Genomic DNA, 12,117 nt, shown 5'->3' on the forward strand with positions numbered 1-12,117 from the left:
GAAGAGAGACAAAAGGGAGGTGCTACACACTTTTAAACAACCAGATCTCATGAGAACTCACTCACTCAGTCATGAAAACACCACCAAGGAGATGGTACTAAACCATTCATGAGAACCCTATCCCCATGATCCAGTCACCTCCCACCAGACCCCACCTCCAACACTGGGGATTACAATCAAGCATGAGATTTGGGTGGGGATACAGATCCAAACAGTATCACTATCCAACTTGCATTTTTTTTCTTTTACTAATCTAGTAATTCTAATGGATGTAATAGATCACATGTTATGATACCATTGCTTGGCTATTTTTGTTAGTTAACAATAAATATCTTTAAGCTTTTATCATATTGTAAACCTTCTGAAGTTTCCATAAATTATAAATGTAATTATCACACGAAATGGCCTCTTTCCCTCGGGTTCTCTTGAAATCCTTTTGGTCTCACCTATACTACTTCCCCCTTTAGGATCCTCTAACCTTTGAAACTTTTTGTAAATCTAAAGGCTTTTGAAGAATAATATGAGGCATATTCATTAACTCCTTCTCTTCTTTCTACTTATTTCAACTCTGCACCCACCTCCTGCTCCAGGAAGCCTCCCCTAATCACTTTAGCTCCATCTTGAGCCACCTGTGGGAAATGGAGTGCAGTGGTTAAAGGAAACGTTTTGGTCTTTGGTTTGTTTAGGGCTCACACACCAGGCATAGAGACTTCTCTTCTGTGGGAGGGACGTCTTTCCTCTTGGTGGGTATGGAGTTGAATAGATAATTACTTTTAAGGACACGTTCGCCAATTTCCATAATCAATATGTATCTAAAAAGATAAAAGCAGCAAAACTCAGGAATAAATATAAAAAATAGTTTTAAATTTTTAAATTTATGAAGCGAATATATACTCCATTAAGGTAGTCCATTGTTAAGTGTTTCTGATGCCTAGAGTATCTTTGTCCCGTCTCTGTCTTCTTTTTTTTATTTTTCCACTGTGTGTCCTTTGTGTTCCAGATACTATGGGAGGCATTTGGCACAGATTGGCTGATTTATTTCTCACTAAAGCAGGAAGTGAGGTTACAAAGGTGGGGGTAATTTCCCCAAGGCCAAAAAAGCTTATCAGTAGCAAAGTTGGTATTACACCCTTGATGTGTCTCATTCCAAAACCCAGGCTTTTTGTAATATTATTAATATGCATTTTTACTAATACGATTCTTATTACTTCTAATAATCCCACCTGATTATTCAACATCCTCATAGTATTTTTTTTCTAGGGGTGCTACAAAGAACAAGTAGGAAGTGAATTTCTTCAAAGGTTGCTTCCTAGCTTATTATCGTGAATTTTACCTCAGTATCTATTTATTGGTGTAATTTAGATACACCTTCCTCCCCTCCCGCGCCCGCTTGGTTCAGAGCTCCTGCCCTACCCAAAATGGACAGCAGAGGGGGCGCTCAGCCTTCAGCCCTCCCTCACTCTGCAGGGTGTGTGGTTGTAGGGTTTGATGCTGTCCTTTCTTAGGTTTCCAAAGCACCTGTCTCAAAAGGAAAGTTTAAGGAGAAGGGGAGAGGGGAAAGAAGTAGAAAAGACTGAAGAGACGCTCCAGAGAGAAAAGTGCCATCGTCACTTAGGCTTGGTGTGGGGAGCACGGAAATAGCACCAATGAAAAATAACAGTGTGGCCAAAGGGGTAGTGGCATTGTGCAGTGCCGGCGGGGACGCCTCTATTTTCCACATCCGCCTTTTAATATTTGATGTTATCATGAGAAGGGCGCTTCATCTACATAAACCTTAGTCTTCTCATCTGTAAAACAGTAGAATAATACCTGCCCTGCTGATTTCATGGGAGTATTGCAAGGATCAAATAAAACAATGAGAGTGAACATGCCCTGAAGTGTCAAATCTTGTGTAGGTCTGGACTGCGGATATCAATATGGAGCGGCAGGCGGCATGGAGGGGAGCTAAGGAAGGTAATAGCCAACATATACTGGTGTTAACCTTGTGCCAGGCCATGATTCAAGAGCTCCATGTGTACTGAGAAACCTAAGATGGTAACCCCCTAAGAGGGTCAGACAAGAACTATGAACCCTCTGCCTTGCTGAGTCACCCAGATGGAAGCAGTGACTGACTTTTTTTTTTTTTCTTTTTCTTTTTTGAGATAAGAGTTTTGCTTTTGTTGCCCAGGCTGGAGTGCAACGCAATGGCGCGATCTCGGCTCCTCAGCAACCTCCACCTCCCGAGTTCAAGCGATTCTCCTGCCCCAGCCTTCCTGAGTAGCTGGGATTACAGGCATGCACCGCCACACCCTGCTAATTTGGATTTTTAGTAGAGACGAGGTTTCTCCATGTTGGTCAGGCCAGTCTCGAACTCCCGACCTCAGGTGATCCATCCACCTTGGCCTCCCAAAGTCCTGGGATTATAGGCGTGAGCCACCGGGCCCCGCCGTGACCAACATTTTTAATAAAAGAAAAAGAAAAAATAGCTGTCTTTGAAGATGAATAAACTCAGTCCTGCCACTAACTGCATCAATCTATTATTAAATATTTCTAAGTTTTGCTTTTCTTTCAGTAAAATGGGAATAACAATACCCACAGTGATGCAAAAATTATGTGAGATAATGCAGTTCCTTCCTCATTTTTCCCATCTTCTTTTTGCTCTAGTAGTTTCTCACCATTGACAGAGCAGAAAACACAGTCGTAGGGGCTCCAGCCCCTACAACCTCATTCTATGGAGGACCATGTCCAGCCACAGAGCCACAATCCCGCGAGATCTAACGTTAGGACCAGTTCCACAGCATGCTCATTTCCCTGCCTACATGGATTTCCGAGCATGATAGTACATTGCACACACCTCCAAACAAAAACTCCTTCATCGAGAACATGTTTTAAATGAAAGATGAATGACTACATTAGGAGACTGCGTATTCTCATACTGGGCACTATTCACAATTGTCTGAAAATCTTGGTTTCAAATAAGCTGCCTTACTATTTATCCATCATCAACTTGGAATGTGTCACATTGAGTGTTCTCATTGTGGGGTTAAAAATAAGGTCACACTGCTTTTTATAATTAGAAATCTCTTCTTTTAAAAAAAATTCTAACTTATTAAGTAGAATTTTAGATTAATTTGGTTTACATTACTGTTAAGAAAAATTATCCAAAACTTGGGAATTAGGCAGAAGGCGAACTGCATGCCCTTTCAATGTGAGACTGGAACTTTGTTTAACAGGCTTACCCCAAAATTACTTGATTCTCTAGTAGACATACCTTTGTTTGACTTGCTATTTATTATTGATTGGGGCCCAGATACTGTGAGGTTAGATGGTAACTTGTAGATTTTCATTAGGTAGCAATGCAAACAATTCCTGTACTATAGAAAAGAGAACCACAAAGTTATGGTTTTATTGGCCAGTATGATATTAACCCAGGTTTGCATATAACCTGGCATTCAACATTCTTTCCTCAGTGCCTAAAACTTCTTCAAAGGATCTTGACACCAGCTTTACCATCTTGCTGATCCCCTTATCAACAAGCTTAATAAATCTTTGATATATGTTCATTCTATTTTTGTGTGAGTATATATTTTGTTTTGTTCTGTTTTGAGACAAGGTCTTGCTCTGTGGCCCAGGCTAGAGTGCAGTGGCACACTCTTGGCTCACTGCAACCTTAGTCTCCCCAGCTCAAGCAATTCTCCTGCCTCAGCCTCCCGAGTGAGTAGCTGGAACTACAGACAGGCACCACCCTGCCTGGCTAATTTTTGTATTTTTAATAGAGATGAGGTTTCACCATGTTGGCCAGGCTAGTCTTGAACTCCCGGCCTCAAGTGATCCACCCACTTCGGCCTCCCAAAGTGCTGGGATTACAGGCGTGAGCCACTGCACCCAGCCAAGTATGAGCATATTTTTCATTTTTAAAGAATTATTCTTTGACATTCCTTTCCCTCCCCTATTTTCCACCACTGCATCAGTGAATGATAGGATAATAAAATTCCTGATTGTATATCACAGACCAGAAGTGGCTGCAGTAAACAAACAGTCTGATTCTGTAACCACTGCCAGAAAAAATAATTAGCTATTCTGTACTAAAATGAGATGTATTATCTTTAGGACAAACAATCTCCATAATCTAATACGTATACATCAAATAACTACTTTCTGAAGGTCATCTCGTCCTGTTCCTGAAGGTATGTTTTGCAGATTTACATTCTAGTATAAACACCAGGAGGCAGAGTTACTCGTGATTTCTTCATCTATTGAGCATTAATTTCTTGTGGGCATCCTATTTGCCATGGACTGCTCTCGCTGCCAGGGTTGCAGCAATTAACACAGTAGACCAAGTCCTTCTACCCATGGAGCTTACATTCCAGTCAGGAAAAATATAATAAATAAACAAGTACATGTAAAGGATCTCAGATGGTGTTAAGTACAATGGAGAAAATGAAGTGGAATGTATGAGGTAGAGAATGTGGGACATGGGAAAGCAACTACTTTATAAAGAGTAATCATGGAGGGCCTTATCTGGATGGGGACATTGCAACGGAGAAAGTGAGAGTGTTCCAAGGGAAAGGAACAGCAAATTCCAAGGCTCAGAGGAAGAAGGGATGGAAGGCCATAGTAGACACAGTAATAGCTGTGAATTGTATTATGCTGATTAGAGAGATTTGAGCAGAGGAAGGACCTCGCCTTTTTAAAACATTCTGGCTACTGTGTTGAGAACAGGCTCTAGGGGAGAAAGGTAGAAGCCAAGGGACCAGCTATGAGGTCATTGTCAGTGGCCTAGTGAGAGGTAATGGCAGTTTACTCAAGGATGGGGATGGTAGAGGAGGACAGACTCTGCATATATTTTGAAGACAAAACCTACAGGATTCACAATGGCTGAAAGGATAAAGAAAGGAATTAAGAATAACAGCCAGATCAATTGAAATTATGGAGCTGTTACTTAATAGAATGGGAAGACTATAGGAGAATAACTTGAGAGTAGAGTCAGGATTTCGTGTTTGGACAGATTTAGTTTGACATGCCTATTAGACATTCAAATAGAAATTTCTGGCAGGCAGTTGGATACATGAGTCTGCAGTTCAGAGGAGAGGTCCAAACTGGAACATCAATCAATGTGGGTCTTGTTTCAAATGTGGGTATGTAAAGCCAGGAGAACAGATGAAATAAGGAAATGAGTATAGAAACAGAAGTCTAAGAAATGAGCCCTGAGGCATTCAAATGGTCAGCTATGGGAAAAGAGGACAACAAAGAAAGCTAAGAAGAAGCAATAAGAGAAAAACAAAGCAGTGATATCCTGGAAGTCAAGTTAAGACAAGGTTTCAAAAAGTAAGTCATGATACATATACTCAAATAGATACTTGTATTCTAACCTTCATAGCAGCATTATTCACAATAGCCAAAGAGTGGAAACAACTCAAATGTCCATCAACAGATGAATGGATAAACAAAATGCAGAATATACGTACAATGGAACATTATTCAGCCTTAAAAAGGAAGGAAATTCTGACACATGCTTCAACATGGATGAAACTCAAAGACATTATGTTAAGTGAAATAAGCTAAACACAAAATGACAAATATTGTATGACTGTATGTATATGAGGTACTAGAATAAGCAAATTTACAGGGATAGAACTAATAATGGTGTTGCCTGCAGATGGGGAATGGAGGAATAAGAAGTTATTATTTAACGGATAGAGTTTGATGCAATAAAAAAGTTCTGGAAATGGACAGTGGCAATGAGTACACTAAACGTAAATATACTTAATGCTACTGAATTCTACACTTAAAAATGTCCCAGCACTTTGGGAGGCTGAGACGGGCGGATCATGAGGTCAGGAGAGCGAGACCATCCTGGCTAACACGGTGAAACCCCGTCTCTACTAAAAAATACAAAAACCTAGCCAGGCGAGGTGGCGGGCACCTGTAGTCCCAGCTACTCAGGAGGCTGAGGCAGGAGAATGGCGTAAACCCGGGAGGCGGAGCTTGCAGTGAGCTGAGATCCGGCCACTGCACTCCAGCCTGGGGGACAGAGCGAGACTCCGTCTCAAAAAAAATAAAATAAAATAAAATAAAATAAAATGAGGTGGCCCAAAGAGCATGCTATGATGAATTTGCTGATGAAATACTTGTGAAACTTGGACAAACCTAATTATCAAGGGACAGTTTCACTTAAGAGGGCAAAAGTTTCACTTCAAAGGAAAGCCTACTGCTCTTGCTTTTAATGGTTTGAATTATGTTTTTATCTTTCATCAGCTGAAGAGTTTGTACTTCATGGTCAGAAACAAAACTTGTAATAAGGGTCAGGCTGAGGTGGCCTCAGATGGAGATGAGGAACTTACTGGGAACTGGAGCAAAGATAACTCTTGTTTTGTTTTAGCAAAGAGACTGGCGACATTTTGCCCCTGCCCTAGAGATTTGTGGAACTTTGAACTTGAGAGAGATGATTTAGGGTATCTCATGGAAGAAATTTCTAAGCAGCAAGGTATTCAGGAGGTAACTTGGGTGCTGTTAAAAGCATTCCATTTTAAAAGGAAAACAGAGCATAAACGTTTGGAAAATTTGCAGCCTGACAATGCAGTAGAAAAGAAAAACCCATTTTCTAAGGAGAAATTCAAGTTGGCTGCAGAAATTTGCATACATAACAAGGAACCAAATGCTTAAAATTTTTCCAGATCAAAATTATTTTACCATGCTTGAGGTTTAGAACTTTAGGTATTCCACCAAACATGTGCTGAAACTGATCTAAAATTACTTATGAAGAAAAGTTTGGCTTTGTCTACAGATGCCTTTTTATCCAGGCCACTTATTTTTTGTAATTTTGTAGTTAGATATCAACTCTTCCTCTGCTGAAGTGGATTCCAAAGCACTTAGAATCTTCCAGTGGGCAATATAAGACACCAGCATTTCACTCTCTCATTAGAGAAGTGTCTCCTTTCTAGCTCCTAGCAAAAGCTAGGCTGGGAGCAATGACATTTAGAGAAGACTAAACAACAAGTAAGCTCCAATTTACCCCTCCAAAATCTCTAAATTCATTCCTTCAGTGAAAATTTGGACACCTAATGGATAAATATTACAGTTCATATATTTATCACCTTACTTAGTTATCTTCACTGAGCCACGAGTTGATGCCATTCCCTCATCTTTCCTTAAGAAACAACCGTATTCATCAGTTATATGCGTCTGATGAGAATTTCAAGTGATTTTCATTCTCTTCCATGAGTAAAAGAATTTTTTTCTAATAAGAGAAGCAGTTTCCAGTCCAAACATATGAAGAATTTAGAAGTAGTAACTCCCATCCTCACAAGAAAAAAATGCTGAACAAACTGAAAATTAACATTTTTTTAGATCTATCAGAAAATGGAGGTCACAGGGCAAGTTGCCACCTCAATAAACGGAGAGATGGGGGAATACAGAGAATCATGGCTTACAGGTGCAGAAGCCACTACTGGAGCCAACACGATAGGAACACTTGTCAGAGGCTCAATGTGGACCTGCAGGCAAGGTAACCTCTCCCCACCAGGGGAGGGGCAGTTGCAGTGGAGCCCCCACACATTCAAATTTTACCTCCAGAAGCTCCATCAGGTTCTCAGGGTTAAAATCAGAGAAAGTTCCCCTAATGCTTTTGGCAAGGGGAATAGGACAAGTAATCCTTTTGAAACAATCCCAGAGCATTCTGTTCTCAACAAAAGCCTGCCTTCAAGGGAAACTATTTTATCAGAGCCTAACCAACAAGGGTTTTCCCAGAGTCTACCAGACTTGGGGAAGGGAAATGCCCAAATCCAGCCTGCTCTTCCTGTCTCACTTAAGGGCGAATGGGAAGACCTGAGAAGCACCTGTGACAGTCCTAGCCCAGGGACACAGGTTCGCTAAGACTGAGACCTAATCTTAGGATCAAAGAATGCTTCTTCTCCCTCCAAATCCTAACACCACATCGTCTAGTAACAGGGGCTTACAGATAAAAGAAATGCAAGCCTCCGACTGCTTTTAGGAAAGAGTCTACAGAAATCCAAAGATGACAGTGCAGACGAAAACACAGGTATGAGAGGAAATTTTAGACTCCAACACTACAAGCACAGCAAATAGTAAACCCAGCCTAAGCTCCAGCCAGATATATATGAAACCTCACACTGAAGGCCTTTTCATCTCAGTTCCTTTTACCTGATAGATCTTGTCTGGTTTTCAACAACAAAAAAATGACAAAGCATGGTAAAGGGCAAAAAAAAAAAAAAAAAGGCAAACAAAAACACAGTCTGAAAAGATAAAGCAAGCATTAGAACCAGACTCAGATATGGCAGATAGTTGGGAATTATGAAAATTGAGATTTAAAATAACTATGATTAATATGCTTAGGGCTCTAATGGAAAAAGTAAACAACATGGAAGAACAAATGGGTAATGTCAGCAGGGAGATGGAAGTTGAAAGAAAGAGGATATTCTAGAAATAAAAACTATCATAACAGAAATAAAGAATATTTTAATGGGCTCATTAGTGTACTGGACACAGGCAAGGAAAGAATCAGTGAACTTGAAGATATGTCAAAAGAAACTTCCCAAACTGAAAATTAAAAAAAAAAAAAAAAAAAAAAAAAAAAAGAAAAAAAAAACCAGAACTATGGGAAAATTATAAAAGGTTTATAATACACACATAACAGAAATATCAGAAGGAAAAGACAGAAAGAGAGAAACAGAAAAAAATATCTGAAGTAATAATAGCTGAGAATTTTCCATAATTAGCAATTGACACCAAACCAAACAGATCCAGGAAACTCAGAGAACACCAAGCAGAATAAATATAAAAAAGTTTACACCTAGAAATATCATACCTGTGATGGCTAATTTTATATGTCAACTTGACTAGGCTAAGAGATGCTCAGATAACTGGTAAAACATTATTTATGGGTGTTCCTGTGAGGGTATTTTTGGAATAGATTAGTATTTGAATTCGCCCTCACCAACATAGGCAGGCATCACCCAATCCACTAAGGGCCTGAATAGAACAAAAAGGTTTTATTGGGCTGGGTGTCCATCTTCTCTTGCCCTCAGACATTGGAGCTCCTGGTTCTCAGGCCTTCAGACTCAGGTTGAATTATAACACCAGCTTTCCTGCCTCTCCAAATTGCAGACAGCACACTGTGAGACTCAGCCTCCATAATCACAAGAGCCAATTCCCTTCTTCTTCTTCCTTCTTCTTCTATACAGAGATACACTCCCCTTCTATATAGAGATACACACACATTTTCCAGCCTTTTCTCATACAGGTGTGACCATGTAACTGATCCCAACCAATGGAATGTGATAAAAGAGACAAGCTTCACTGTAGGGGCAAGAAAAGGGTGTGCCTTTTTCATTTTCTCTCCCCTTCACTCTGGCAGATGGAGAAAACCACAGGCCCGAGATGGTGGCAAAGCCCAAAGACGGAAGGAACACGGATCCTAAATCACGGCATCAGGAGTCACCTGTGGACAGAAACACGCTGGACTATTACATCAGTGGAAATCACACTTCTGTTGTGTTTGTGCCTTTATGCATTTGGGGTCTGTTTATTACAGTAGCTATAATAGTATGACCCTAAGTGTTTTAATTCCCTTTCCTCTTCTAGAGAAACCACTGAGTGTTCCTTAACTCTCTGAGGTGCTCTAACAACACACCTCCTCTCCAAGAACTTCTAAGTCCTTCCAAGGAACTCCCCAGAGCAGGATTTTCCCCATTTTATCAAGATGTACCAGGAATAACTTCCGGCTTTATTGGGCAATATTTTTGAAAAAAGATACAGTCTCACTATGTTGCTCAGGCTGGTTTTGAACTCCTGGTCTCAAGCAATCTTCCTACAGCCACCTGAGTAGCTGGGATTACAGATACAAGCCGGCATGCCTGGCTTCTTATGGGGTAATTTCTAGGGCTAGGGTTCATACCTTGCTCTTTCTCTGAAGTGCCAGAATCCCAGGGAAGAGAAAGATACAGTCAGCAGTGATGCTCCTTCCCCATTTGGTTCTCTCCTCCTTTCCTCCCCAACTAGGATCCCCTTGTCCACATACCTGAGGATATCTACCACAAAATGGTCAATTCTCCTTCTCCTGCTTCAGAGCAACTCCTTGAGGACCAAGGTTGGGAGCCCTAAGGCCAAGGTTGCCTCTTGTCATCATCTCAATAAGCTACACCCTCAAAATTGCTCTATAAGAAGGCACCCCAGAACTCAGTAGCTTAAAACAACACTAATCTCTTCTAATGGTCACCGGTATTCATGTTAGCAAGGATAGCTCTGTAACACATGCCTCCTTCTAATGCCCAAGTTGGAGGGTCAGTGACTACTTAAGCATGCTTTTGTCATAGCAGAGATCAAAAGCTCCCAGAGGTGCAAGGAGAAACTTCTGAGGCCTCTTAGAACCTCGACTCAGGACTCACACACAGTCACTTCACCCCACATTCCATTGGCTGAAACTCACCATAGAAGCAGGCCAAGTGAAGGGGCACTGAAGTACATTCTGCACATGACACCACGGCAAAGGTGTGGCTTATAACTACCACAGGGACACAAAGTACCAAGACTATTAATTCAATCTACAGCAGTTCCCGAGGAATAGAGGTATGTGGGCCAGTAGCTATGTTGACCCGGCCATGGGGCCTCTGCTGAAGGAAATCAGAAATGTGTATTCACCAGGGAACACTACAGTTAGAAATGAGTATTTTGTAAAATTTGAGGCTCTTTGGAACTCCTATGGTTTGTGTACTGTAATACTTCAATAGGAGGAAGGATGAGGTCAGACCAACAGCATCATTAAAGAACTATTATGTTGATTAAATGAATGTTCAGCTGATATTAGCCACCAACTAAGAGAAACCCATCCTACTGAATTACCAGAGTAATGCACTGTCTCAAAGACTGGCTTCAATCACTCCCCGTTCAGACTCAGATAGTCTTATGGACAATGGGAACAATAATAGAGCTGAGAGAATGTCAGGACAATGTATGGTTCAACTCTCTTTTTGCAGATGAAACACCAGCAGAAAGAAGCACAATGACTTAGAAAACCACTTAAACATGAGTCTGCAGTGTATTGTGCCTAAGCCAGCACCTTGCTCCTGGGGTAAGTCTTGTTAGCAATTCAGACTCGTAAAAAGATGGATCCTCTGACAGTAATTGAGATCATGGGACTGTGGGTTCAAAGTCAAGAATTCGGGTGGGTCACTGTTAGTTTCTTCTTGGGGACACCTAATCCAAGCCCATGAGAACATTAGGGCTCTCAAAGACTAAAACTCTAACATAGTAGGGGTGTGTGTGTGTGTATGTGTGTGTGTGTGGCTATCTCATAACTGTATTAATTTCTTTTCTAAGATGCTGCGGTGCCAGCAACATCCCTAGTACCCTTTTCCCTTCCAAATGCCCTCCTCAATTTCTATTTGAATCTGCCATTTCCTCAGAAAAATTAAGAGGGCAATGTCAATCAATTCAAACTAAGATGTCACTCCTGTTCTACAAATACTTACTTTATACACAAAAATAATTGTTCATTAAAACAAAAAAATAAATTCTAGCCTCCCTCCCAATATTTGAACGATCTTTTCCACCCACAGATTAGATCTTCTATGGTCTTGGGTTGTCAGCCGTGGTTGCACTTCAAAGACGTGCATGTCATGTCATGCTACATTTTATGTATTAAGAGCACAGTGCACAGTGACCTCTCCCATGACAGAAAGAAGTAAATTTCACATATAAGTAGTAGTGGTCACGAAAACTTGGAAAGACAGGTCTTTTCCAACAGACATTCAGGTCTCAGGGACAATCTAAAGAGTTTGACGGACTCTTTCCTTTACCAAAGTTTTATCAGGCTTAAGCCCTCTTCTTCAGCAGGCCTCCACCCTGGTCCCCTGACCACTCACCGCCCCCCCCTCCCCCGCCCCGCGCCGAACCTGTGTCCTGCCCAGCTCTATTTTAGCAAGAATCCTGCTAAGTCAGGTTAGAGAGAAATCACCACCCTTGATATCTGATCACCATGGATATCTGATCAAATTTCTCCTTCCCCCACCCTTGATACCTGATCGCCCTAGCCTGCCTTCAGCAAGAATCCCTCTAGGCGCTTGATGTCCATCTACTGACCCCTTCATTCTGCTCTTTGGCTATACATCCCCAGCATTC

This window comes from Rhinopithecus roxellana, chromosome 8 (genome assembly GCF_007565055.1).
Source record: "Rhinopithecus roxellana isolate Shanxi Qingling chromosome 8, ASM756505v1, whole genome shotgun sequence".
Taxonomy (NCBI): Eukaryota; Metazoa; Chordata; class Mammalia; order Primates; family Cercopithecidae; genus Rhinopithecus; species Rhinopithecus roxellana.